Source organism: Desmodus rotundus, chromosome 12, assembly GCF_022682495.2.
Source record: "Desmodus rotundus isolate HL8 chromosome 12, HLdesRot8A.1, whole genome shotgun sequence".
NCBI lineage: Eukaryota > Metazoa > Chordata > Mammalia > Chiroptera > Phyllostomidae > Desmodus > Desmodus rotundus.
The window spans coordinates 15,521,787-15,549,495 of NC_071398.1; the positions used below are offsets into that span (position 1 = coordinate 15,521,787).

General features: G+C 48.7%; 1 protein-coding gene across 2 annotated transcripts in view; it reads right to left on the minus strand.

Moving 5' to 3' along the window:
* SMPD3 (sphingomyelin phosphodiesterase 3) overlaps positions 1-27,029 on the minus strand; it is a 76,462-nt gene extending 49,433 nt beyond the window's left edge. Inside the window, exons 1-2 of one of the 2 annotated variants that reach the window (XM_045191993.3) lie at positions 26,833-27,029; positions 25,870-26,000 (exon numbers count right to left, since the gene is read on the minus strand). The gene's annotated coding sequence lies outside the window, so the exon portion shown is untranslated. The remainder of the gene's footprint in view (positions 1-25,869; positions 26,001-26,832) is intronic. The other variant, XM_024556250.4, reaches the window with a different exon arrangement.
* Between the last annotated feature and the right edge of the window lie 680 nt (positions 27,030-27,709).

Sequence of the window (27,709 nt, forward strand, 5' to 3'; positions counted from 1 at the left end):
AAGACACCCACCATATACATGAGCACCGACTTGGCTGGAGAAAAACTAAAAATAAAAGTCTCTATGTAAACTGAGCCTTTATAAAATGGAAAAAAAAAAGGTTGTAGATGAGAGATAGGTGATGAGTAATTTAACCAAGATGATGTAAATCTAGGCCTTTGAATACTTTAAATATAACCGTCTGATATAAAAAGCATTGCACTAAATTTTTAAAAGCTGAGATTTTTCCTGGGGTGAGAGACTCCCTTTCCTGATAGGAGCATGTTCTCTAAAAGGCCAGTGAGGAAGGCAAATGATAACATCCACGTTGGCATCACACCCCCTCCAGGCAGCTTAGGAGGGTCCTACCCTGCCACCCCAGGTGCCCTGTGGTACCTTACAAACCAGTTCGGAACCTATATTGGAACAGAAAGCCCGTTTCAAAGGGGAGGTGACTTAAGAAAGTCTTTTGTTCATTCCAAAAGTTAACCAGCACCTGTCTCTGCCCCTTGTAAATGTCACGTGGGCCTGAACTTTAGTCTGGAGTTCATCCAAAGATGGGTGCAAAACTGGAATTCCTTGTCTTTTTGGGAATGAATCTGAAGCAGGGAACCATCCCTGAGCCAGGCCTCCTGCGTGCATCCTCCTTGGGAGGATGGGGGATGGTGAGAGAGGATGCTGAGGAAGGGCTCAAGGGCAGGACGAAGAGCGGGTGTCATGAAGGCAAAGCTGGTCCCAGAGCAGCCCCCAGTTGTCTGAGTGGGCCTCAGGAGGAGGGGGAGGGGTGAGGAAATAGGGGGAGGCTGGGGGCAGAGCAAGCATCTGGCTAGGCCATTCAGTCCTGGAGGTGTGAGGGATGCTGGGCTCCACCCCTCGGCTGGTTTAGGAGGGGCCAAGTGCATCTTGGAGGAAGTTGCCTCGGTGTTGCCCTGGCCACCAACGAGAGGGAGAAGCTCAGGGCTGACGGATCTTGAGCCAGGGGGCCCCTGCAAGGAAGTTCTGAGACATGGACTGAACACCCGAACCAGCCTCTGGGGTCCGGGTCAGGCTTCAGGAGACTTCCTTTAGGGGATCAGCCAGTGCAAGAGAGGACATCGATGCCTGAGGGACCAGGGATCCCCTGGTCTATCACCCACAGGTAGCCCCTTGCCTACCACATGTGGGGGCAATGTCCCCCTCAATGCATGGCCTCAGGAAGGAGGGAGGGTAGGCCTGCATTTTTAGTCTCTTTTAGCATCTAATGACTGTCCTCCTTAAAAATCTGTTACCTACACATTTCCTTGCACCTTCAGAGTTTTGATGAGTGAGAAAACTCACGTACATGACCTTCATCTCGATAACAAGAAGTTTCTTTCCTTCCTATGGACAACTGAGGGTCAAAGAAGCCCAAGGACTGCCCCCCCCCCCCCCGTCCCGCCCCCTCAGCCTGACTGCGCAGACGCCTCAGGGGCCAGTTTCTGAGCACTGGCTGGTACCTTTACCTCGTGTGATAATGGCGGTGGTTACAATAACGAAGCACACAGCCTTATTCCTAAGATGAGTATATGACAGTCATGATAAAGGCAGCAAGGGAGTGGGGAGCGAACAGATTCTGAAGCTGGACTGCCTGCCTGGGTCCACATCCCAGAGCCATTTCTCACCAGCTGTGGGGACCTGCAGGGCACTTTTCTCTGTGCCGAGCTCTCTCCACTGTGAAACAGGGCTGAGGGGCTGATCGTGGAATGTGTTTGGAAGGGTGCCTGGCACGTGGTAGTGTCCTCACCTGCTACTGCTATTATTATTACTACTTTTCTATTGCTATCATTACAGTAGTCACAAGGCCTTTTCATGTACTACGTCATTTGATGCTTAGAGCCCTATAAGGGAGAATGTGTGATTATTACCATCTCACTTTATAGATGAGGAGACTCAGAGAGACTGAGGAACTTTCCCAAAGACACCCAGCCTGATCAAGGAGCCTGTATGCTCCTCCCCCTGGCTAGCCCTGGCAAGTCTGAACAGCCGGGTTACTAGGACTAAAAGGGATGCTTCCTCGGTACCTGATAGCCCTCCCATTATCCCTGCCCAGCAGGGTGGGAGGTTTTATCACTTCTACTTAATGCATGGAGATAACGGCCAGGCAGGCGAGTTAAGTGGCTCCTAGACATGCCTGCCCCCTCCAGCTAAGCTGCTTTTGATCACGACCGCTCTTCAAAATTGTGATTTAACTGCTTGGCTGCCTACATTGTTCCATGCACAGAGGCGACTGCCCCACAGGCCACCCCACTTGGCACCATGGCAGTGATTAATAAGGATACTCTGCATTCATGCGAGGCCTCTCAGCCAAGGCCTCAGAGCACTTTGCAAGCACTAATTAAGCTTTATGGTGGGGGTGCTGGAACCACTTTACATATCTTTAGCTGATGCAAAATCACTTCCCCAGCAAGCCATGGCCTTTACCCTCACCAGGCCCCAGTGGGCATTCCCTATCCCTGGCATTTGGCCAAAATCGTTTGCAGAGAAAATACTTCCTCACTGTCCTTCAGGACCTCAAAATAATACCCAGCATTCAGAGGCCATTTCCCATTCCAGTTAGGACCAGGCTAACAGCTCCATGGCTGGGCCTTACCATGCCAAACCCACTGACCCTACCGAGGGGCTGATGTAGCTCACGGCCTGCACCTGCCAGCATATCAGAGCCTACTGCACCTGTACATGGGGTCTTGGGGTCAGGCCTGTCCCTGCAACACTATCTGTTCAGTACCCCACCCACTCTATACCCCTCATCTGTTTCACCTTTATCATCAGCTCTGCCCTCACACATCTGCCACCTGCTTGCTGTGGCTGTGACATCCTGGAGTTTGTGGGGAGGCAGGTAGGAACTGTGTAACTCAGGGTAAAGAGCTTGGGCTTCCACCGAAGGATGAGGGGAACCACAAAAGGGAGGGACGTGGTCAGGTTTGTGCTTTGGGACAACAGTTCAGGGAGATGTGTATGTGGTGAGGGGTGGGGAGGCCAGGGGCAGTGGGGCCAAGAGGAAGCCACGGCAATGAGCCAGAGGAGCACAGATGGGGCTCCACTTGGCTGTGGCGGTGGAGTGGACAGAAGGGGCTTAAGAGTCATTTAGAAAGGAAATCGACAGGACTTGGTGACTTCATGGAGGTGGGCATGAGAGAGAGGAGGAGCCTTAGATGGACCTCCTGGGCATTAGATCCACTCCACTGGGCATTTGTGTCCTCTGTGTCCAGCACTGGACTTTGTAAACTTGTGACAAACTTGGCCATGTTAGTGCATACCAACGGCCCCAGCTTGCCAGAGAAGCCGCATCAGGCAGAACAACCAAGCAAACCCTGCTCCCTCGACTGCCACCTCTCATGCGCCATTCTTCTGGCTGGGCCAGGAAATGAGACCTGACTCTTAGAGCTCAGCCTCCATTCCTGGGCCATGGACACTCCAGGGCACCATTGACTTTGACCCACAATCGAGTCTCTGGGGTGGGCATTTAGTCCCCATTTGATGAAAGCAAGGCTCAGCGGTTAAGTGACCTGCATGCTGTAGGCTGAATAGTGGCCCCCGAGAGAGGTCCATGCCCTAATCCCTGGAACCTGTGACTATGTTACTTTATATGGTAAAAGGGACTCTGCAGATGTGATTAAGTTAAGGATCTTGAGCTGGGGAGATTATCCTGGATTATCCAGGTGGGCTCAATGGAATTACAAGGGTCCTTATAAGAGGGAAGCAAGAACACCAAAGGTGAAACAAAGTGATGGCAGTAGAAGGAATGTGCTTTAAAGATGGAGGAAGCAGCCACAAGCCAAGGAATACAGGCAACCTCTAGAAGTTACAAAAAAGCTAGTAAACAGACTCTGCCTCAGAGCTTCCAGAAGGAACACCGACTTGCTGACACTTTGCTTTTAGCCCGATGAAGTTGACTTTGGACTTCTGACCTCCAAAACTGTAAGATAATGAACTCCTCAGTATTATCCCACTACAACAGGAATCCTCAGCAGGAGGTGCAACTTATTCTGGGCAAGAGAAGAGGTTTATTCCAATACTGCAGAGGCCCGACCCAGAACTGGGACAGCCGCAGACACTGGGCCTGGTCCTCATTTGAGCTATGACCTGGGTCAGGTACTTGGGCAGGACAGAGAGATAAACCCCCTGAGAAGGGGCTGGAAGAGTGTGTTGGAGGAAGAGGATAAGACAGTGGTCAGAGGAGGGAAACAAGCATTTTGCTGTTGTCACAAAAGCATGGGCCCCATCTTCTCGAGGCCTCTGGTGAGGGGAACAATGGGGGTGAGGCATCCCGCCTCCTACAGAGGGTCTCTGTGGAAATCTATAATGCCAGAGTTTGGGGAGCAAAGGGAGGGAACTTTCTCCTTAGCCATACAGACCCGAGATGACTGCAAATGGCTTTCTGTTGCGTCTCCTCATTTTGTCCTCCCAGAACAGAGGATGAGTCTCTGCTTCCCATGGGTGCACGTGGGCGTACCTGCCACAACACGGGTGGTGGAGCTGGGAAAGCCTCGGTTGGTCTGCATTGGTTCCTTCTTTAAAGTGAGGATCTCGAAAGCCCCATTTAGCTTAAAGTGTCAGCTTCTCTTTGAAAAGGAACAGTGTGGTAACCATCATACGTATATATAGTCCCTCCCTAGCTTATAGGATTTTAGTTATGATTGCTAACGTTCACACACTCTTCAGGGGACTTTGCAGTCATTTCAAAGTCACTGGGGCCTGACTTGACTGTGACCCGGATGAAGTAATGTCACGTCTGAGCCCCAGTCCTCTCATCTGTAAAATGGAGGTACCACAACAGCCCCAGCATCAGCTGGTGGAGAGGAAGAGATGAGAAGCTCCGGATAGAATGTTTCAGCACCACGCTGGGCACCAGGATGCTCAGTAGATGCTGTGTTCTTCGAAGCTGTGGTCCTGGTGACTCTATTATAAACCAAAAGAGCATTCTTAAGGAAACAGTCCCTACTAAAAGATGCAGAAACCTCACAGAAAGGTGCATAAGAGAAACCTGGGCCTCAACTGGTGATAGGGTGGTACCTCTCATAGTACCCCCGCCCCCCATCATCAGATAGTGGGGCTTACAAGGGCCTGAATCAGAACCTCTGGCTTTGGATCTTTGGTTTCAACTCAGTGTAGGAGAAATAAAAAGTGAACTTCACGGACACCCTGGAGATGCCGTACAATCAAGGCTGGAACTGATGAGGGAGGACATCCCCTATTCAAAAGAGAGAGGCTATGTGGGGGAGGAGGCAGCATGGGCAGGAGCCCTGCATGCCAAGAGGGTCTCCTCCAAGTGGAAGGTTCAAAGATTCCATGTGAGGAGTCAGTGGCTGGATTTAGTCCAGGAGGGAAGGAAGGCACCTGCCCAGCTACCCCATGTCTCCCAGAGAATGTGTCATTCCTGGGGCACCAAGGCAGGAGCAGGAGGCAAACCCCACTGGATGCCATGAGGGCAAAGCGAGGCCCCTGAATATCCAGAGTGTCTCCACTGGAATAGATCCAGGATGGGAGAAAGGAAAATACAAATCAGGAGGCTGCGAGGACAGGCAGGAAGGTGGAGGCCCTATGGGAAGCAACAAATCCTAAGCCCTTTGGATGTTCTTAGAGCTGTGAGGAAATGAGGAGGGGTAACCTCTAGGCTGGAAGGCTGGTGGATACTCAACAAGCTGTCCGGCCTGGGCCCAGCCCAGACTGATAGTGAGTGGTGGAGATCTGGAGAACAAGCAGTCTTGCTGAGGGAGAGGGAGACGGAGACGGGCACTACCCAGAAGGGATGGCACCTGAGTTTGCCAGCGCTCCTCTGTAGCTTCACCTGTTTCCCTGAAGTTGGTGACGTACCCTCGGCACTGGCAGGTGGAGGATGCTGCGAGGGCCCCTGAGTAAGGGGGATTGACCAAAAAGGGTTCCCTGATACTGACTCTGGGCCAGAATTTTCCCAAGAAAAATAAACTCCAGACTTCAGAGTAGAACAAAGGTAGAAATAAAACAGTCTCTATTTTAGACTCTCTTCTCTTTGGCACTATGAATAATCCTGTCCCACTTTTGCAAAGTGCATAACATAATTCTAAACAGGATCTGTACATAATAAGCCACCCAGCCAACATGTTTGCCAAGCATCGACTAAGGATTAATGCAGGACCGGGCCCCGTGGGTGCCAGACACAGGTGTACCCACAAGGAAATGAAAGTTGATTCAATAACCTCATTTGATCTTTGACAACCGCATTTATTATGTCATTATGGGGGCTGGGCAATGGAGGAAGAAGAAACAAAGAATATCGAGTTGGCTGGCCAACATTACACTAATAACCAGTTTATGACCCTCCCAAGAAGTTCCTGTGGGTGTCCCTATGTGACCTTGAGCCGACCCCTAGCAGGCCTAGCAGTTCACTTCTGCTTGGCTCCTATACAAGTGACTTATTGACAGGAATTTCCAATGGTAGCCACTGAATACCCAAGGGAGAGGTATGCTTCAAAAAAAAAAAAGCTGTGAAACAATAAAAAAGCTCTTAATAATTGATTTAAAATCAATACGGTGAGAAAATAGCACCCAAAATAGAAATATCCCCAAAAGGCCAAGAGACAGATCTACACTCCTCATGCTGTTTCTCTTGCCGCACTCACTCTCCAATCCCGACCATGTGCTCGTATTTAAAAACCTCATGTGGAATCAGGCCTCCACCCTGTGCTATTCAACAGTTTATTAATAACAAAACCTAACCACAGGAATGGACTGCTTCTCTCTGCCAGGTACTTTCAATGTGCTCATTTAATCCTCCCATCAAGCCACTTGGGTCGATATGGTTATTCCCATTTTACAGATAAGGAGGCTGATGCTTCCTAGAGTCACTCAGCTCCCAAGCTGCAATCAGATTTGAACTCATCTGTCAGATTCAAAGAAAGATAGTCTTCCTGCTTCTCTGTGGCCATGAAACTTGCAGCTGGCAGGGAAGAGCTAAGAGGAATAGCGAATGCATTCAGTGAAAGAATCAGGACTCTAAAATATCTTGAGGCCCTGGGTACAGTGTCCAACAAAACTTTCTGCAGTGATGAGAATGTTCTGTCTCTGTGCTGTCCCATATGGTAGCCACTAGCCACTCATTGCTATAGAGAACTTGAAACATGGCTAGGGTGACAGAGAAACTGAAATTCTAATTAAATGTCAATTTAAATAGCCACATGGGGCTAGTGGCTACTGTATAGACCATACCTTGCACTATGGGCAGAAACCAACAGGGTGATTCTGCATCAGGACCTGTGGTGACGCTGGCATTTGGGTCATAGGAACAGAGTTAGGAGTTGAAAATGACTGGGGGTTGGGGGGATCCCTGGCACAGTGAGCTCAGGTCTCAGTGGGTGAGGCCTCTGCAGTCACCTCTAGATGTGGGAGCTGAGACATTAAATCAGAGAAGAGAAGGAACGAGGGAGTGGGTGGGGCAGAGGAGAGAGGAGGGGCTTGGAAAGCGGGGGCAGGTACAAGACGGGTTCATCTGAGGATCTAGTCCCCTGTTCCCCAGATATGCAAAGGAAAGAAGTCTTCAGGGACAAGAGGGCTCAGTGCCAGTTAATGGGTCTGCCCCAAAGGGAAGCACCTTCCTGTTCCTCTGCTGGGTGCCCTAGACTTCCTGTGAGCTTGTGTCCACCTTTGCTTCCCATTTCTTTGTTTGTTTTGGAGCATCTGAGCAGCCTATGCCTCGCCCTGGGAGCGGGAAAATAAACATCACTGTGGAGACGAACTCACTTGACTCCACTGACAGCCACTAACAGCCCATGATTTTCCAGCTTGAAGGCCCTTTTGCTTCTGTAAGTGTTGCCCAAGAAGATTTGGCCATAAAGAAAAGGCAATCTGGAAGCCGAGGGCAATGAATTGCTTGTGATCAGAAAGACACAGGACAAATCCCTGACAGGAGCTTTGGCGACAAGAGGACAGGCTGCCTCAAACAGCTACCGTCCTCTGGTTTGCAAATTAAATATGTCCCTCAGCCTACTCCCACACCACCCTGCAGATTTGGGTGGGGGGAGCAGGTGCAGTAGCAGAAGGGCCTGGACTGCTTGCTCCAAAGAGAGATCCTTGCCTTGAGCTATCAAAGACAAGGGTGGGTTTACCCGTTTGTCCTCATTCTGTCCTGAGTCTGGACTTCAAAGGGCAGGAAGCCAATAGCAGCACTGGTCGCTGCACTGGGGGGAAGGGACTTCCTGGAAATCTCTCTGGGAAGTGGCACACCTAACCCCTTCTTCTCTGTTCTGATTATGGAAGAAGAAAGAGTGACTTTGCCAGGCTTACAAAAGGCAGTCCCTGAGGTCCCTACATCATTGAGACCTTCATCTGTGCCAGAGCCTGGACCTGGGGTGGAAAGGGGTCAGACTTGGTTTCTGCCTGGAGGAAAGAGGCAGATAGAGGTGAGGGTGTAGGTCACTGCAGGATTACGGATCTGGAGTGGGCCCTGGTCCACCAAGTAGGCTGAGGTAAGGTGTATGGAAATCCCAGAGCTGCATTACTGGTGATCTGGGCTCCAATGTGGGCAAAGCCAAGGCCTGTCTGCTTTCCTGCTGGATACAGTGGGCTAGAGACCATTCAGTCCACTTGTCAGTCCACCTTGCACTTGGGGTAAGGGTCAGTGTAAGAGGGGCTACCAGAGCCAGGCACAGTCAGGGCTGTGTGAGGGCCGGTTAGTGCTCTGTGCTCGAGCAGGGCTCTGATAAACTCAGCAAGCCTCTGTGTCTGGTGACCAGGGACCTCTGACTGTCCTGGCAAACCCGGTGTTGGGCTGGATTTCCCGAAAAGGATCTGAGCAGGTTCAGGGGCACTGGGCCTCAAGGCTACTTACATCAATTCCAGGAGAACTGTTGTTTCTGCTCTCGGCAAATGTTTGGGTTAGGAGGGGGAAGCTTGGGCACCTCGGGCCTTTCCTCTTTGGCCTGCAGTGTAACCCGATGTGTTGTAGCCTGGTTAGCGGAGTGGGGGAGGGGGTGCTGTGTAGCCCAGGGCTGCCACTGACCTGTCCTTCTTATCCTTGTCAGCGATGAGCCTCTATGAGCCCTTTGGACTGTGCTCTTCCCTGTTTCAAATGAAGGACTTGAGACCAAGGGAGGAAACTGTTCCCAGGGCCAATCCGTCCACTCTTAGGAGATGGGAGTGAAGTCCATGTCTGCAGCGAGGAAAGGAACTTAAAGTGGGGCCAGGCTTCCTTTATGAATGTGGAAGAGGTGACACTCAAGGTCAGCTTTGATCTGACAGCAGCAGAAGTTGCCCTCCCTTCCCCCCAGACCCTCTATCTGTCCATTTCCCTCTCTTTCTCTCCAGGAATGCATAGAAACGTCTTCCAGAGATAACACGTGGGCTTCAGCAAAGCCCACCATGGTACCTGTCTGTGAATATTTGTTGCAGATGTTTTCTGCTGCCTCCCTAGTCATGCTTTTTATGGACTGCAATGCCTGGACCACGGGTTGTGATTCTGTGGCGAGAATCAATTTCATAGATGTCAATAGAGTAAGATGAGGATTAATTCAGAATCTGAGGCTGAACATGACAGCTATTTTGGGTCAAGTCCACATTTCATTCCTGAATGGATTCTGGCTCACCTCTCCTTTCCCTGGTCCAGCTCCTCAGTCTTCATTTTGAGTTCAGTACACTGAGTTTGGCCATATGCCTATGCAGAAGCCCTGGGCTAATTTCCAATCACGGGGGGCCTTTCCCCTCCAACCACCCCACTGCTGATTGTGAATATCACACAACATAAAAGATGACTTAGAAACACATCGGGCAGAGTCACGCCCCTCTTGTAGTAACACATTTGGTTTGGCTTTCCCTTTAGTCAGGGGCCATACATGCAATGGTTGAACCAGCACAGTCCTTACGGTCTATTTACTCAATTAGTGTTAGATGCGTCTCTGTGTGGCCTTTGAGCCGTCGAGAGCATCATTTCCAGTGGCTGCAGAATGTCGTGTCAAGTGGGTAGTCGTGTTATTTAATCATTTGCCTTCTGTGCATAGTCTTGCTGGAAGCCAGGTCACCTGACCTGAGTTTGGATCATAATGCACATTTGCCAGTGCAGGGAGGTGCCCCAGTGGAGCCAGAATTCAGATGCATTTATTCATGAAACACTTATCATCAGCAAGGGACCGCACCAGGGCGAGGACAGGGTCTGGGGGAGTGTGGTACTAGATCCCTAGTTGCTTGCGAGTCTGACTAGGGCAGGGAGACAAACCCATCTTGTATGGAACGGGCAGCTATCAGGGCTTCTGACCCTGGAAATAATGGCATGGGTGGTTCTGAGAAACTAGGTTCTCAAATAACTGGGATTTATCTTTTAGAGATTTATTTGGTACTGATGATAAAGTAATAAAATTTGGAACTAAGTTACCTAAAAAGCAGGTTCTGGGGGCTTTTCCTATGATCACTTCAATTGTATCATGTGCCCTCTGATGTTTCTTGAGTGGAGGTGAAAGGATGTGGAGTTAGAGCTGCATTGCTGGGCTCTGTGGAAAATTGGGAGTATTTCCCTCATGTATTCCCTGAGGCAGGGGCAGGGGCAGGGGCAGAGAGGCCGAAAACCACTGTTTGAACTGAGAAGAAGAATGGCTATGTTTACTGAGCTCCTGCTGCAAGACAGATACTGTGTAGTAGGCACTTCATGTGAGAAAACACGATTTTCTCGGCAACTGTATTTTACGGTAGGTATTATTTTCTTCACTTTTGGAGAGGTTATGAATTTGAAAAGTTAATTGACTTGCAAGAGGTTACTTAGCAATATCTCTTCTCCAAAGCCAGATAGTTGCATAGTATTTCATGAAAGCTCCCCTCCCCCCCCCCCCCCCCCCCGCAAAGAGTGCGCTCCTACATGTTTGCCTTTCAAAATAAAATGGGAACTGAATAGCCATCGAGACCTAGGAAGGACACAGAATTATAGGTGGTAATTTTAGAAAGCTCTCTTAAAGTAATTTACTTTCAAAGGAGAGTATTACTTAGAGCCGAAATTGATAAGAATATATGTTTAGAATTAGTACTTAAGTTTATTTTGGTCATTTTCATAAGAAACTGTACCTTTAAATTAACATTCCACATCAGTGGGCTGGAGCCTGATCTCTTCCTCGCTCTTCTTTCTGGTAGATTAAAGACTTTAGGGTATTTACAGACTTTCTGCTCTGCCCTGAGGAGTCAGGAGGTCAGGCCAGAAACCGCTGGCCAGAGATCTCAGTGGTGGAGGAGGGTTTGTCCACTGAACTGGCTGAACTGGTGGTGGCACAGTGGGCAGAAGAGGCTTTGAGGGACCCAGGTTGAGCATTCCAAGGGCCAGGGCTGCCTGGGTCTGGATTTTAAATTTGACTTTGTTGTTTTTCTTGATTACTGCCACAGCCATAATTCATAGTCTGGTAAGTTAGAGCCATAGGTTTTGTTTCCAAGTAGAGCCATGCTCAGGGTGATGATTTATTCTGATTCTTTGGTGGGAAACTTCTCTACAGATGCCTCAGTGCTCTCCTCCCCCCACCCCCCACCCCCAGGGCATGCTGCCTCACACTCAGTCCCAGTGCCCTGCCCCCATCCTGTGCTCAGAGGGGCTTCGCTGGCAGTTCCTTCCACAGGCATGTTCACCATGCCTGCCCCCATCTCTGGGGTGACATCTAGTCTGCAGCCTGATGGATGCCCTTGAAACTCTGTGATGAGTTTGGAGTAACAGATAAATTCGGAAGCCCTTGGCCTATTGAGGGGAACTACATCCCTCTGCAAGAATAAGTGAGGTCACCACAGGCACGGGCAGAGGGGAAAGACAAGGGGACTGGGGTCTGTCTTGGGACAACCATATTTGAGCTGCCAGTGGAGGACAGAAGGGTTAAAGAGTCACAGTAGATTTAAAAAGTCACATAGAAGAGAGGGGAGCCGAGTTGGGGAAACAGCTCCCAAGGCAAAAAGAAGCAGAGGGTTTCTAGGAAGGAGTCACCGGGAGCGCCTGCAAGGATTTCTGTCCACTGTCCTTGTTTGTTAAATTTCACCCAAATCTTGAAAATAATAAATCCTATGCTATGGGAATAAGTTTTACTGTTTGTTAAAAAATTCATTTTGTTAAAGTCATAGAAAAATATGTGATCAGCAAAGAACATTTGGAAAGAAAATATGGAAAGAGAAAATTTAAATACCTCAATTCCAGTCTTTCTAAACACACCAAATGTTAACATTTTGATATGTTTTCTTTCGGTGGTTTTCAGTGGTTTAGGGGTTTAAATTTTACAATTATAATTATACTGTACACATAAGTTTGTACTCAATTTTACGTTTCTATCACAAGCATCAGTCTGTCTATGATCTTTTAAAACATGGCAAACATCACTCAGACTGCTTCAAAGTTCAGCACCCACCTTTTAAATCCATCTTCTTCATTCTATTCCTCCTCTCTGTCGTCACGTGTGTTCTGGCTACTTGATGTCAGGTACTGAGAGTATATGCACATTTGCTGTCTCTGTCTTGTATTTCCAAGGTAACAGGTTTTGCCTCAAGTATTTTGATGCTAAAATATTGAGTGTATAAATGTTCAGAACAGTCATGCTTTCAAAATTGCTCCTATGAATATAAAATTACCCTTATTATACTGCTTGATGCCGTTCATTGCCTTAAATCATGCTTTGTCTGATGTAGCCACTCACACTTTTTTCTTTTGTTTGCATTTACCTGGTATAGCTTTGCCTCTCCTGGAGTTGTTTTATTTTAGATGAGTCTCTTGTATGAATTTAACCAGGGAAACCTTGTCTTCTAACAAGGGAATGTTAAATGCTTACATTTACTGTCATAGCCATTTTGGGTGGCCGCCTATCATCTTGTTTTAGGTTTTCTGCACTTCCTTTCTTTTCTGACTTTTGAGCCATAGTTGATGATTTCTTTTATCTTCAGCAGTGATTTGGAAGGGAGACATCTTGTTTCTCATTCCGCTGATCCGTATTCTATCGCCTCCAATGAATGTTTTAATTTGTCTCTGTGTTTGGTTTCTAAGCAGCTCTGCGTATGTTAGCCAGGCCCTTCTCCTCTCCTTTGGTGAAGGCGACATCCTCTGCAGAATGGTTTTAAAGGCTCTATGTTGATTTTTCTTTGTTTGCTCACTCTGGGAAGGGAGTCCTATACAGCTGAAGCAGGAGGGCTGAGGGCCACTCCCAGGAGATGCCCTGGTGCTTCCTATGAGATTGAAGGGACTATCCAGAGGCGGGGATGGGGGGTAAGGGGGGTTGGGGGTTGGCGATAGCGAGGGAGAAAGGCAGAAAGTGTCATTACCGCTGCCTGTGGAAGTCCTAGGTTGAGAAAAGCAGTCTGAGCAGACAGGTCCCAGCTGGCAGGGATGAGCTCTCCTGAGAGAGAGGGTCCCAGGGCTCAGGGACCAGAGTGAGGGGGAGCGGGGTGGGAGGTGGGTGACTGGAGTTGGCGGGTGACTGGAGTTGGCTGGCCTAGACAGATGGGTCAGGGACTGTCAGTCTCATGAATTACTTTAAGACATGCTTTTTAAGACTTCTAAATGGAATTCCAGCGAGGGCTCTTTAAGTGCCCCCATTTGTCTACTCTCTTGACCAGGCATTGCGCTAATGTGCTGCATATTACAAACTCTCTGTAGGGGGCAATTAAAAGCTTTAACTAACTTGTTTAGATCTAAACCCTCTGGCATTTCTTTTCATTTATGCAAGATACTTGCTCTCTGTATCCCCTAACACAAGGGTGCCTGTTCTCAGGGGGATACTGCCACACCCACAGACTGGGCAAGGCTGGGACCTGGGGAAGGCCAGGTGGGGCTGGCTGGGGAGGACAGCTGTCCAGGGCCCAAGAAGTTCTCTAGAGAGAGACACAGGCTGGGTAGGGATTTTCTTTTCTTTTTCTCCCCAGCTTTCTGGAGATATTATTGACCTAAAACATATGTAAGTTTAAGGTATAAATGTGATGATTTGATACACATTGCAAAATGATTATCACGGGTCTTCATCTCCTGGAGGGCAGTAAGAGGCAGGGGTGGGCTGACCTGCCACCAGAGATCCTCTGTCTGACAGGGCCAAGGCTTTGTGAACAGTGACCTCAGGGACAGGCCACAGATCAGAAGGCCTGCTGGTAAGAAGGGGCCTGGATAGTGCATGCAGTGGTAGGCCCTTGAGGGGGCCAGCCTGGCCTCTGGGGAGGGTGGTGAAGCCAAATAGCAACTCAGGAGAGCTAGACTATTTCCACTGGACACCAAAGGCTAATACCTCACAAACACCAAGTTCCTCGGGGATCAGCATCTCGGCTGACCCTCTAGATGTCTTAGAACATTTCAACCAGAATCAGGAAATGGCATCACCAGGGCCCAGACAAGCAGGTTCCAAGAAGGCCTGGGGACGGGCCTGTCCCCTGGAGATCAGGTCATTACTCTAATTTCCATGCTGCTCCAGGTGCATAGGCCAACCTGACCACTGCCAAGCCCTTGGGGCAACAGATGAGGAAAATGAGGTCCAAAAATGTAAATGATATAATTCAGAGTCACTCAACAGGCCAATCCCAGCTTCCTACAGTATCTCAAAAATATTCCAACCTATTTCTGTTTTCTTCTGTGTGTGTGAGTGTAAACCCTCTGACTCGGTTGTTAACATCTGGATCCAACATATGTGAGTGAGTGAGTGTGCACATGTGTGTGTATCCCCCATCAGAGTTAGTCCTCCTCCTCTGTGCTTCCAGTGCTGTCTGCTCATCCATTATACCACTTACCTCACTGCACTGGGATTATCTGTGTTTGTCTCCTCATAGGAGAGAGTACCTAAGGGCAGGACTTCATGTTGTTCTCTGTAAAGTATACAGTACGTGTACATGAATTTTGTTAAATGAATGTTGATGAATTCACACCTCTCCCTCACTATGCATAGGTTACAGTGGCATAGTCCAATTAAGTATGCAATCCTTTTATGGTCAAGTATTTTTAAAATATGTTCTTCTGTAGGTTAACAACTGAAAAGCTACTTTGCGCTGAGCATACCACGCCTGTGGAGAGCGTGGCTGCTTCGTGGTGCCCCTTGTGGAAGCATGCCCTAATTGCAGGCAAAGGGTGTAAAGAGTGAGTCTTTCCAACTAAGTGTGTGAAGAAAAAATATTTTCACTGAATGTGTGCAATAAGTTTTTGAAATACACCAGCCTCTGCCTCCTCTGCCTTCCACACTGCTACCTGGGATCCACAGTTGGACCTGCTCAGACATGACATGAGATAAGGGGGGCAGAATTTGAAAGATCCAAATTTGACTCATCAGCTGGGCTCCATTATTCCATAGGTATGAGTAAACACCTAAACGGGAACATCGTGAAGGGGCCATGTTCACTTGCGCATTTCCTACACTGCATTCCTTGTTCTGTTTTAGAATTGACAAAGGACAGGGACTGTGTCTCATTTACTTCTGTCTCTTCAATGCTGGGCACAGGGCTTAACACGGAGTAGATGCCAGGTGCACGAGGAAGCTTCGAACACTTGCTGAGCACCTAGTGTGCCAGGCCCTGTGCTGGGGGATGACCACAGGATGGTCTAAAAATTGACGTATCAGAGCCTTGGGGTCGGAATGATCGAGTAAAAGTAAACTGGTTGGTGAGGCTGCTCTGAAATAACTGCGGCTCTACCTTCTGAGGCTTGACCATCCTAAGCACCTGTGCCTTTATTATTATTACTATTCTAACTTCCTGATTTGATTTTATTCTTCATAAATCATCATTCCATCCTGTTGCATTCAGCGTGTGCTGTCACACATTAATCATTACTCAGATCTATGGTTGGATGAACCCTTAACATTCCCTTACCTAGTATTTGTCATTTCTCATTGGTGATATGTTTATAATTACTAGGGACTTATCCCCGGACAGCTTGTCAAAATCTGTGTGGCCTTGCCAACCTGTGTATTCATCTTCCAGAATTGTGGAGGGCATCGGGAACCCTAGCATGACTTTCCAGAGAAAACAGTACGGCACCGTGATCTTGATCTCTCTTATCTTCTATCATCTAATACATCAAAATTCCTCCTCCCTCATCAAAGGACTCTCTCATGTCTGTGAAAGTTACCACCCCTCTGCCTCACATCCTTCACAGACCTGCAGGTGCCTCTCAGAAGAACTGCTGTCTCTGTGTTCCTCTCCTTCCTGCCTTTGTTTTCCATCGTTATGAGAAGCGTAGCCATGGAGAGAAATCTGGTGGCCATCAGCAACGGCAGCCATTAGAAAAGACAGATTTTCCCTCACCAGTCTAAGGAGACAGGGGTTTAATTTCCAGTACCTGCAGTGTGCAGAGAAATAAGCCAAATGAATTCAAAATGGCAAGTCCAGAAAAATCTTTTGTCAAACAATATGTCTGCATGAGAGGGAGCACTGACTGACAGGTGCTGCATCCAGAAACGTCTGTGAGATTTATGCAAGATACTTGCTCTCTGTATCCCCTAACACAGGGGTGCCTGTTCTCAGGGGGATACTGCCACACCCACTGACTGGGCAAGGCTGGGACCTGGGGAAGGCCAGGTGGGGCTGGCTGGGGAGGACAGCTGTCCATGGCTCAGGCCCTCACAGCAGTCAGCCCGGGAAGCAGCTACTCAGGGGGTATCACCGGGGAATTGAGTACCAAAGGATAATACTGCCTGCCTCCTGGAGCACAGAGAAAAGGCCTCAGCCCAGGGGGCAAGGGTTCTGCCTCCTCTCTCACAGAAAGGGCCCTCCTAAACTGTTTGCCTGGATTTGGGCACTGCAGCTGTGCTTGGCATCTGTGCTTCCTGGCAGCCCATGCTGCATGCCACTTGACCTGAGCGGCAATCCTTGTAGCAGACCTCCCACCCTTCTACTGTCAAGGACTTTTGTGAAAACAAAATGAAAGAAAAGGCCATGCACATTCTTTGGAAAGTGAAGAGCACTGGCAGGAATACGGGCATGTAGTGCTGTATGGCTGTGCCCTCCTCAGGCTCAGGCTTGGGCTTTGGGCATGCTTGGTGAGCATGCTCCACACTGCAACAGAATGCCCAAATGTAGTGAGATACCCTAGATTAGTGGTTTCTGGTTTCACATCCCTTCCTTTGCCTATGAACCTGTTTGGTTCTCTAACACTTATTAGTCTGACATTCAAGGCTTTCCAAACCCTTCTTTCCAATCATCTCTTTCCTGCTGAAACCCTCTTTTCCATTTCAGGGCTCCCAGAAGATACCATTAGAATTCCCAGCTCTGTTCATTTGATCACAGCTTGTCACTGCCTTCTGTACCCACCCAGCTTTCCCCTCAGAGTCTCTCCATGTTGTGCCCATCCTTGAAGACCAAGCAGAAGACCTCTGTACAAGCTGACCCACAAATCACCTCACCCTTTTTCAGAATAACAGTCATTGGGTTCCTGCTGACCTTGAACCAGTGAGGCAGTGATCAGAGTGGTTAAGAACAGGCTCTGCAGTCAGATTGCCTAGGTTGGGGCCCTGGTCCCACTTCTCATTGCCTGTGTCACCTCGGGCCAGTTACTTAAAGGTCCCGAGCATTGCTTTCCTCAGCTATAAAATAGGGATAATAAAGGTAGCTCTTTTATGGATATAAAGTTCTGAGCACAATGCTTGACACATTTAAAGCACTAGATAAAGGAAGATTAGTATTATCCTAAGAATTTTCTTGTATGTTGCCAAATAATCACCATAGCCTAGGAAAAGTAGGTGCCATTGTCCCAGATGAGGAAAGTGAGGCCCAGAAAGTTTAAAACATATGCCCAAGGCCACAGGTTTGGTGGCGAACCTGAGATTCAGACTCAGGTCTTTCTGCTTGGGTTTCACAGTTTTCCCACTTCCATTGCCAACCTGCCTCAATCAGGCCTCCCAGGCCTTGTTTCTTGGTACACTCAGCACAAGAGCATCTCTGCTCTCCACAGTGAGACCCTGGATTCCTCTAGAACAAGGTTTCTCGAGACGGTCCCACACCAGCTATCCACCATTCAGCATTTGTTGAGGGAGAAGTGGGAAAAATGCATTTCAAGACCAGACCCATCCCAAAAGAACTTAGTACTGGTGCTTAGGTGCCCAGAAGTTGGAAGCCTCTCAATAGAATCAGGGATAAGCCTCCCTCCAGGCTCTTCCCCACCTCAATCCATCCACCACCCTTTGATGCAGAAACCTGACCATGTTGCTGTCTTGTCAAGACCCTTCCAGATTCCCCATATGTCCTATGGGACTAGTCTGAGTGTTTTCTCTAGAGTCCAATGTGCTCTGTTCATGTAAGTCTTCACTGAGCTTGACATATATTTCTTTGGTCCGGAAGGGAAACTTTCAGGAGAGGAAGAGATAGTTTACTACAGCAACAGTGTGCTCCTTCAGAGCCATGCAGTGAATGGACCCATGTTCTGCTCTGAGAGTCAGGAGAACCTTGTTCTCCAGGGGCTAATGTACAGACTTATGTCCCTTTATTTATTTATTTTTAAGATTTTATTTATTTATAGAGGGAGTGGAAGGGAAGGAGCAAGGGAGAGGAGCATCAATGTGTGGTTGCCTCTTGCGCACCCCCTACTGGGGACCTGGCCTGCAACTCAGGCATGTGCCCTGACTGGGAATTGAACCGGTGACCCTTTGGTTTGCAGCCTGTGCTCAATCCACTGAGCCACACCAGCCAGTGCTATTTATTTATTTTAAAGATTTTATTTATTTACTTTTTAGAGAGAAGAGAATGGAGGAAGAAAGAGAGGGAGAGAAACATCAGTGTGTGAGAAATACATCAACCAGTTGCCTCTCACGTGCCCCCAGCTGGGGACCTGGCCCACAACCTAGGCATGTGCCCTGCCTGGGAGTCAAACTTATCACCTTTCAGTTTGCAGGCTGGTGCTCAGTCCACTGAGGCACACCAGCCAGGGCTATGTCCCTTTATTTTTAAAGCAAAGCTGCATGTAAAGTGCTCTAAACCCCCAGGTCAGAATGTCAGAACTTCCTGGTAAGCATGATGGAGAACAATGCCCATTTTGCGGCTTGCCTCATCATCCTAGTAAAAGAAACTCATGTGTGTTGATGGAGCAGAGAAAGGAACGCGACAAATTATGTAGAGTGCCCAAAGTAACTGCAACCCTACATTCTGATGTAGACACACTTAATGAAGTGAAACTGTCCTTTTAACTTCCTCAGGGACCAGGCAAGGATGGGGAATGAAGAGTGGAATCGTAGAAAAGACCATGGAGATTCTGGACAGAAAATTCTCTATTAAAGAGCACCTAAAATCCCATTTAGTCAAAGCTATTATTTTTTGAGTGCCTATTATATACTAGGTATTTTATTTGCATTATCTAATTCACTCATCACAACCTGCCAGAGAGGTGGTCCTATCTCCATTTCACAGAAGAGAAAACTGAAACTCAATGTCTTGGTCAAGGTCAACGGGTGGCAGAGCAGCTTTAACCCACATATGTCTGAAGCTGATTCAGGATCTTTCTCCTAAAGCACAAGGCTCACCTTTCCCTGAGGAATCTTGGAGTCCAAGAGACTTAGACCTCTTGGGCCATTTGTTCCAAGTACCTGCTAGTCATCCTCTTCCTCAACTCATTAGCAGAGGTCAAGATCTGTGCATAATGCAGTTAGCTAATTTATTTACTGTATGAAAATACTTGAAATCTTTTCTCAGTGTCTTCATCTACCAGCAAATTGGGGCCACATCAAGGTACTCCATCAGCTTAGCAAGTGTTTCCAATCTAGTAGTAAATCTTTTGCTTGATTTATCTGAAAATTATCTACTTGTTCTCCTTCCACATGCCCCATCCTGTAAGATTCCATAGGCCCCTTCTGATAGTAACAATAGCTGAAGTTAACTGAGCACTGGCTATGTAACAGTCAAGTGATTTAACTCATAACTGAGGAGGTAGGATCTGTTATCCTCATTTTATAGTTGAGGAAACAGAAGCACGGAAAGATTCATCAACTTGCCCAAGGTCACGCAGCCGAAACGGTAGAGCCAGGATTCATCTCAGGCTGACTGATTACAGAACCTACTCTGCTAAATGCCTCAGTTTGTAAAGAAAATTTCTTCCTGCCCTGGCTGGATTGAGCGCTGGCCTGCAAACCAAAAAGTCACAGGTTCAATTACCCGTCAGGGCCCATTCCTGGGTTGGGGGTGGACCCCGATTGGGAGTGTGCATGAAGCAATTCATCAATGTCTCATGTAGCTGTTTCTCTCCCTCTCTTTCTTCCTCCCTTCTCTCTCTAAAACATAAAATTTAAAAAAAAAGAAAAGAAAAAATTTCCTCCTAAAGGAAAGCACTCTAGAATAGCACTGTCCAGTAGAAATATGTGAGTTATAATGTAAGCTACATATATAATTATAAACTTTCTAGTAGACACATTAAACAAGTGAAAAGAAACAAATGAAATGAATTTTCATAATATATTTAATTTTACCCAATATATCTAAAGTATTATTTCAACCTATAAGCAATATTAACATTATTATTTTTTCATATTGATTTTTCAAAATCTGGTGCATATTTTATACTTACAGCACATCCCAATTCAGACCAGCCACGTTCTAGGTGTTCAATAGCCACACGTGGCTACTATATTGGACAACATGGATATATATAAATGGACGTTCTCCTTTCCCTATTTCATCTATTATTTATTTCTATTTCAGCTTTATGTTTGAGTTTTGCATTATGATTGAGTCAGATAAATCTATGTTAGTGGAAAGATGTCCTTTGGACAATTTAATGAACAGAGCAGCAGGTTAGGACAGTGAAAGAACAAGTGCTAGGAGTCATCATACCTGGGTTCTAGTCCCCATCTTTCCCACTAACTGGGGTTCTGGCCAGAGGCAACCCTCAACTTCCCTCAGCTCTTTCCTTATGTTAAAATAGTTGATGGTTTATGATTATTATGGTTCTTTCCACTTCTAAAAAGTCTGCTGACTTCAAATACCCTTTTCAGAGCTGTGGCATCTCCTCCCACTTTCCACTTAAGATTTCCGTATGACAGGGCTTATCCCAAATTGGATTGGGTTCCTTGTGCCCAGTTGTATGCCTGACACATTGCAGGCACAAGGAGAAATGAAAATCCAGTTCTTTGAGGGACCCCTAGGCCTTCTGGGTTTTGCCAGAATAACTATAGCAGCCTTATCAATTAATTACACTTTTATATCCTTTCTCATATTGGCCTAAAATCTTGACAACCCAAGCTTTCTGAAGGGTTATAGCCAGGATTCAAAATCATTTCCTGATCTTGTTAGTAAAGAAGATAGTGTTCAGCTGTAGGCGCAGCTGCTTAGAGACCCCTACACATGGCCTCCCTCTTATTACATGCTGTTCTGATGCTGAGGAGAGTTAATTAATGACTTTAAATAAGAAAACAATCAAATCTGTCTGCGGTCATATGAGTCAGAGCAGACCCAGATGGGGAGCCAGGTCTTTGGCCTCCAAGTACCCTCGGGAAAAGTAATAGCAGCCTTTACTCCATGTGTCAGAGCCCTGCAAACCCCAAGCCTAGAAGGGGAAAGAATCACTCTAGATGGATTGGAGACCCAGCTTGATGTGAGGCATTTTCATAAAAGGTGAGGCCCCCTATCTGCATGTTGTGCAGATTGGGGTCTAGGAAGAGGAGAAAAAGCATGAGTCTATTCCTCTCTATTTTCTTTTCAGAAATGGAGAGAAACATCAATATGTGAGAGAAACATCAGTTGGATGCCTCTCACATGCCCCCAATCAGGGACCTGGCCTGCAACCCAGGCATGAGCCCTGACTGGGAATCGAACTGGCAACCTTTTGATTCACAGGCTGGAACTCAATCCACTGAGCCACACCAGCCATGGCCCTCTCTATTTTCTTTAGATATCCAAACCTACAGCTACTGAATGGAGAGTTCTCAGGCACAGGCCCCTCGTATGACATAGGGGTGTGGATGTGATGCTTCCCCAAGATTAGTTGAGGCTAACAACAGTGAAAACTTTTATTTTGCTATTAGAGGCTTTGCTGTAAAAACCTGAGAGTGGGAATAGGTGGAAGAACCCTTTTAACAATATCCAAGTGTCCTCAACACTGGAACAGGATGCTAGAAAATAAAGATAAGCCCTCCTTTTTTTTTTTTCTGTATATATACCCTCTCAAATAATAACAGCCTCCTCATGTTTTTTTCCATTTTTGCAGATTATTAAAACACAATTTGTTGCCATTCAGGCTTGGCTCCCTGTGAAATTGTTCCACTCTGGAAAGAGAACCCTGGGCTACTGGCCATGAGGGTCATTACACTTTCCTTTCCTCTTCCTTGGTAATCAATTTCAGGTAACAAGGCTTTTGTCAGGATAATATGTAAAGTATGTGGTAATAGTCTTTGATGAATTTGAAAGGACTTTTTTGTGGTTTACGTCTGAATCTTAGTTGGTCCCCCACCCCATTCCTCTAAAATGTGGTTAGAATCTCATATAGGATACCTCTACTTCAATTTCTCTTCTACATTAGTGGTAGGGAAAGTCAGTGGTAAGAAGGAGGCTCTGCAGTTCAAGTGACCCAGGTTGGAACCTAAACCGTATCCCTTCTGATCTGTGTGACCGTGGGCAAGCCCCTTTCCTCTCAAAGCTTCATTTCCTTATCTTGAGAGTGGGAATAACCCCACCACCTATCTCATAGGACTGTGAGGATTAAGTACATTCTTTCATGTGAAGAGCTTGACTCAGAAACGTTTCTTCTTCTTACAAGCTCATAATTCTTTAAATAGAGATTGCCAATGGGTTCGTTCAAAGTGATGCAGTAAAAGCCTCTACAGCTCCGTTTTCTCTTGTTGCATTATGTGATGAGCTTTGGGGAAATCTTCACAGAGGCTGTAGTCCTCAAAGCTTACTTCTGTTCCACACCCTAGAATCCTCCCTTCCCAAGAGCGAGGCTGACGCCGGTGTGCAGAACCTTGGACAGCTCCGCTCCTTCGCGACTGCTCTCTGCCTGAGGGAGCAGAACGGAGATTTTCCCCAGAAAGGCTGTGCTAGTGTGGGGGTTTGGGAGTCGCAAGGGCTGCAGCCTTACTCCCGGCATGCATGACACTTGCATTCTTCAATATGGGCAGCCTTCCTGGAAAATTCTGAGGAACCTCTCCTCAGAAACCAACAAAGTCTACCCATAAGCATTGCTACCGAATCTTCAGTCCCTTTCTTCTCTTAAGAACTCCAAGGATTTTTTTTTTTTTTGATCCCAAGAACAGAACCACCACCCACATCTTCCTCTATCTGCTGATACTTAATTGTTTGGCTTTGGTACAGGATTAAACATTCCTGATTAACTTCAAGTGAAAGTAATAATATGTGAGCATGAAGAAAGGTTTTACAAGACAAAAAGATTCGGGTATAAATTAAAACAAACATGAAATAACGTTATTGCCTGTAGGTGATACTGAGCATCATTGTCTAATCAGAATAAGCAGGTGGTTCAATTTAAGCAGGTCGCTTTTCACTCTCCAATGCAGAACACAACACAGCACACACGTGCAGTCACCTTCTGAACAGGGGAGGGAGATATTAAGTCCTATTTTTACTTTATGATACTGAGTCACATAGTTCAATGCAAATCACATGGATGCCAAAGTAAGAACAATACCAGGTATTTAAATACCTCCTTCCCTTTGAGGAGCTTGAAAGATTTTGTGGCTGCATGAAATGCCTTTCCAGAAACTCCAGGAGAAGAGATACTGTCACCAGGTGGGCATTTAAGACTGAGCTCATCTCATCCATTTTCCCTGTTCCCATCATTAGACCTGGAAGAGCCAGTTTCCAGCTCTTTGTATTTAGCAATAGCCTCCTGATTTCTGCATTTTCTGGGCCACATTGATGATGAGGAAAAGAAAGCTATGCTTAAAAAATATGTTATTGATTAATAATGGGAACAGAAGAGGATGAAAGTGGAATAGAAAAAAAAGGAGAAAGAATCACAAAGTGAGAGGATGAAGCAGGAAAAATGCTTAAACCTCCCCGATCTTCACAAATGTTTTCTATGCATTTTCCTTTTAAATGTGTTCGATACCCACCCCCAACTGGATGGAAACTCGAACAAAGGCCTTTATTTAGGCCCTCTTTAAATACTTCCCTAGGGGTGAGGACAGTGGCAGTCCCACTGCCTGAATTAGCTTGAAGGAACTTCAGACAAGAACATCAATTTGGGACTCCAAAGTCAGACAGGGAACCCCCAAAGGGAAGGGTTTGTGGTTTCACCGGCAATGCTCAAACCCACCCTGAGTCTTCACACCTGGGGGAGTGTTCATTGGCTGCTGAATTTCAGCTTGTTTTAACTTCTGCCCAGCAGAGGTCGCTGTGGATACTGGCGGTGGATAGTTGTGGAGACTGCACCTGGCAGGGCTGGGCTAGGTGGTGACTCCTTAGTCTGGTAACCGCTCTTCTTGTGGTTCCACTGGGAAGGGGGTTTCAGGTAGGGATTATTCCGAAGCCACATAGCACCTTTGCCATGAAGGTGCGATGCAACTGAGGTCACTCGCTGGAAGTGGGCAGGCCTGGGAGGGCTGTTTTCATTCTCTAGGGGTGTCTACCCATAGAAGCATCTCTGTGTCACATTAGTGCCCTCTCCCTGAGTGTACCTGGTATTACTGAGGGGCCAGCTGTCACCGAGCAGCAACTCCAGCCCCACGGCCCTTCCAGACGTGGAGACCAAAGTGACAAAAGTTGCCTTGCCCACAATCTTGTGCACATCCATGAGAAACTCTATTGATGGGCCACCCCGTAAAGCACCACTTGGAAGCCTGTGGTGGTGGGGGGCGATTGCAGAATTCTGGTCCTGAGCCTGAATATTCTGAGGGATGGAAAGGGCAGGGCTCTGGTGAGGATGTTAGGTTCAGACCTGAGTCTGCAGAAGGGCTGAAGAGAGTACCACATGTATGTGAGGTCCTGCTTTCTGGTTCACATCCAGGCATGCAGGCTAGGCCCAAGGTGGCCTGAAGCTACCTCCACCCTGAGGACATCCACTTGGACCCTAGTTCATTACTGTGGCTTGAGAGTGGAAGCGGAGACTACCCTGCATGCATCCCCACCCCTAACATCCAAGGCCATCAGCAAGTGGTTCCTGTTCTCACACGCACACCGCCAGGTGCCCAAGCTCACCATGACACACACGAACTCATTTCACATTCATTTTCACATTCACCTAGTCATACACATTCACATACACTTTGACCCATGCAAACACAGTGTGACACACACAAACACACTCAAACCCGGAAACCAAATTGGACTTAGCATGGCTGATGGCGATGTTGGGCAAGGGGTGTGCGGTCAGGATGCCCCTTCGGGCTCTGGCCCACTCAGGACTCCTGTGGGCCCCTCCCCTCGAGGCAGAGTCCCCCAGCTGTCCACATCCTTGTGGTCACATGTCTTGAATGCCCCCCAGAAGGGGCAGTGGCTACCATCGCACACATGGCGTCTGCTTGCTGGGCTGGCAGTGGGGGTGGGGGAGTTGGGGGGAGTACGGGGAAGAAGAGTGCGGGGCATAGAGCCCTGCCCGGACTTAACCACCTTCCTTTCTTGGGATTCCCTGCCCCCCCCCACCCCCCCCCCCCCGACTTAGCCGCCTCCTCTCTTGGGATTTTCCATCTCTGCTCACGCGGGGCCACGAGGAGCGAGGGCGCTTTGTCTCCCACCCGGCATCTGACATGTTTCCGCGGAAGCTCCCCGCGCCGCGCCCGAAACCCCCCCTTCTCCTAGCCGCGCCCCCCGCTCAGCCCTTGGCGCAGGCCCACCAGTGCGGCTACAGCCGCTTTGTCCTCCCGCAGATGCCAGGGGGAGAGCGAAAGCCCCGCACCTGGAGCGGCTGCTGTGTGGCCCGGACACAGGTCTGGGCGGCCCGATTTGGGGTGCACCCCGCGCCGAGTGGAGTAGCCCCAAAGGTCTGTGGGCACGGGCGTGTCTGTCCAGAGCTCTGGGGTGCTTGAGAAGGGACCACCCTCTTCCGCTCCGCACCTGTCCACCCGGCTCTGTCTCCCCTCTGCGGTGCAGGATCCCGGGTCCCCGGGGCGGGGCGGGGCGGGGCAGTCATTTCGACTTATTGTCCCTGGCCTGGATCCAGGTGGCAATGGCCTAGGAGATACGACCTGCGAGGGGAGAGGTTGAGAGGGGAACCCTCAATCCCTCTTACTTTCCCCCATGGCACCACCCAGGCCACTGAGTCCTTAGGCGCGGGGCCGAGCGTGGAGGACCCAGAGAATCGAGAATCCTCGGTGCTTTCCTGTACTCAGGACTCCAAGCAGGTGGAGAGGGTCTCGTGGCCTTTGCCTTTGCCTTTGCCTTCTACGCCCCAATCCCCTCCTACCCCCAAATCTAGGCGGGTCCAAGTGAGAGTGGGGAGAGTCCCCTGTCTCCATCTACCTCCTGCCCCCCTCTTCACAAAACCCCAGGCTTCGGGGAAAAGGGTGGGCACGAGAAAGGGGCGTCCTGATCTTCCAAACAGCCCTTCCTCAATGACCCCGGGAGTGTCTGAGCAGAAGGCGGCGTCCTGTGGTCTCATCCAGGCCCCCTTAGCAACCTCAAGCAGCCGAGGTATTGTGGGGAAGGGTCCTCTGCTTCGGAACCTTTCAACCATCCTATTCTCAATAATCCAAGCAGCTGCGACTTCAGACCTGGGAGAGGGAAGCTCCAAGCTCTTAACGCCCTCTCCGGAGAGATGGGGCGGGGAGTGGTCCCCCAGACCTCGTTCCTCACACTCAAGAGCCCCCTCTACCATAAAACAAAAACGAACCCAAGCTGCTCCAACCTCAGGCGCCTGGCCACAGGGAGGCGGGCGAGGAGTCAGCCAGCGGCTCCCCGGGACAGATGGTCTTGAGGGCGGTGAGGACAGGTCCCATCAACTCCCCAGGCACCCCCACTCAACCTCACGCCGGCTCCCTCCCTCCCCAATAAAACAAAAGCGAATTCAGCAGCACTGACCTCAGAGAGGCGGGAGAGCGCCCAGCCCCAGGCAGCGCACCCAGGTCTTCCGGACTCCTCACGGCCCTGCCTTCCCGATGCTCGTTCTCCCGGCAGCGGCGCAGCTGCAGCAGCGGCAGAAGCAGCAGCAGCGGCAGCAGCAGCAGTTACCGCGGCTCCCTTGTCCAGAGCCTCCCTCGGACTCAGCACCTGGAGAGGCGAACAGCTCCGCGCCTCATTCTGCTGACCCCGCCTCCTGTGAGCTGCTGTAGCCAATGGCGACCCGGGCCCTGCCCAGGAGGCCGCCCATTGGGGGGCCACCTTCCCCTCACCCTTCGGCCCCGCCCGCGAGTTCTTTGGTCTCTCAGTCAAGACCGCATACCCCCCAGAGACAGCCGGCGTTTTCGCACATCCTTCTGGAACTTGTAGTCCTTTAAGGACGTGGAGTGAGCTCTTGCTGCAGGAAGGTAACCAGAGATGGACTGCATTTTCCAGGGTGCATTGAAAAAACCGGGGCGCTGAGGAGGGCGGGAGGACTGTTTCCATAGCAAAGGCGGCTGGTTGTGGATGGCTGACGGAGAAATGGGGCAGGCCGCTGGACCTCGAAGGATTGAGCATGACTTCGGGCAGCCTCTTGGGAGGGCGTTTGGATTCTTTTTTTTCTCCTTGGCCCCCCACCTTGGGATTCTGGGCCTCGGTTTTCCTATCTGAGAAGAGGGCGTGAAGCCGTCCCTCCGCCCACACTCCTCCGGGATGGGCAAACCCAGGGCGAGTGGCTTTGGTTTGCCCAACAAAGGTGAGAGAGGACGGAGGCGAGCTTCCCACTGCATTCTGAACTTTATCCCTTCATTTTTGCCCCCCATCTTGTCATAGAGGAGTGCATTAATTTTTTTATCAT